Here is a 1,891-nt window from a genome sequence, read left to right on the forward strand (position 1 = left end):
GCGGTACATGGGTCTCTCACTGTTGTGGCCTCTTCCGTTGCGGAGCACAGGCTCCGGACACACAGGCTCCGGATGCACAGGCTTAGCGGCCATGGCTCATGGGCCCAGCCGCTCTGCGGAATGTGGGATCTTCCTGGACTGGGGCATGAACCCATGTCCCCTGCATCAGCAGGCAGACTCTCAACCATCGGGCCACCAGGGAAGCCCTTTTTTTGGGGGGGGGGGGGGGGTGTTGGTTTTTTTCCGTTGCCTTTTCTTTAAACATTTGTAGAAGCTCTTAATTATAGAAATCAACCCTTTAACTGTGATACTATTTGCAAATATATTTTTTCAATTATCAGTTATTATTTAGCCTTCTTTATGGTGGTTCTGTCCCATGAAGAAACTTTTTATTTCTAAATGGTATACATTATTAAACTTTTCTTTGATAAGTTTTGCATTTATGTCATAGTTAGAAAGGTTTTGTCCCTATTCTGTGACTATGAATTAGTTCTCCCATGGACCCTTTTACTAATTTATGGAAACCTATTTGGAATATATAAAAAATAACAAATGGATACAATTTTAGTTTTTCCAGATGACCACCCTATTTCTGTACTTTTTACTCATTTCCTATTGATCTGTCTATTCAGGTTTCAGTACCACACAGTTTTAATTATTGTAGCCTTATAATATATTTAATATCTATTAAAGTAAATCCCCACTCATTACTCTTTCTTTTCAAAATTGTTTTTCTTGTCTTTTATGGCTTTTTATTTTTACTTTGGAAGCAGCTTGTCTAGTTAAAAAAGCTCTCTCATAATTTCATTGGAGTTTCATTACTTTTATATTTTATCTTAGAAACATTTTTCTTCTATTGAGTCATCTTAACCAAGAATATTTTATGTCCTATATTTTTTAGTTCATGCCTTTTAAAAAAATATTAGTCCCTTAAGAGTGTTTTAATGTTTTCTTTAGATAGATCTTGTATACTTCTTGTCAGGTTTATTTCTGGATATTTTACCTTTTTATTGGTATTGCAAAATTTTTCATTAGATTTCTACTGGTTGTTGTTTTCGTGTGGAGGCTATTGATGTCTCTATATTAATTATCTTTAGGTATTTTTCTCCACTTTATCTTTTTTGAGCAAAGTCTGGGTCAGTAAATGTTTTTATAAAGGGCCAAATAGTAAATATTTTACACTTTGTGGTCTCTGTTGTAGCTATTCAACTCTGCTGTGTTAATGTGAAAGGAACCATAGACAAAATGTAAATGAATGAACATGGCTGTATTCCATTAAGGCTTTAGTTATGGACACTGACATTTGAATTTCATAAACTTTCACATGTCACAAAATACTATTTTTAAAATTTTTTCAACCACTTAAAAATATAAAGACCATTCTTAGCTCATGGGTCATACATAAACATGCATGGGCCTGATTTGTCCCATGGAGTATAGTTTCTCCCTTATGGATTTAGTTAATTCATTTGAAATGCCATCAAATTAATGCCTGTATTTATTCAAGTTTCCTTTTTCTTATTTTTTGGTAATACAAACAATGCTGCCATGAGTACCTTCTGCAAGACTCCTGGTACACATATATGGGTATCTGCATTTAAAATTTTATTAGACCCTGCCCAGGAATTTGCTTTCACAAGTGCTGTATGAGAATTCTGGTTTCTTCACATTATTAACAATATTTATTATTTTGAGATTTTAGTTTCTGTTAATTCCTGAGGAATGTGAAATGGTATTTCATTTTAAATTGCATTTATCTGATTTTTAATTATGCTAAAAATTTTGTCCATTTGGGTTTCCTTTTCTATGAGTTGCCTGTTGAAATTTTTTGCCCATGTTTCTGTTGAACTAGCTGACTTTTTCTTATTGATTACATAGTAGACAAAATATA

This window comes from Delphinus delphis, chromosome 11 (genome assembly GCF_949987515.2).
Source record: "Delphinus delphis chromosome 11, mDelDel1.2, whole genome shotgun sequence".
Lineage (NCBI taxonomy): Eukaryota > Metazoa > Chordata > Mammalia > Artiodactyla > Delphinidae > Delphinus > Delphinus delphis.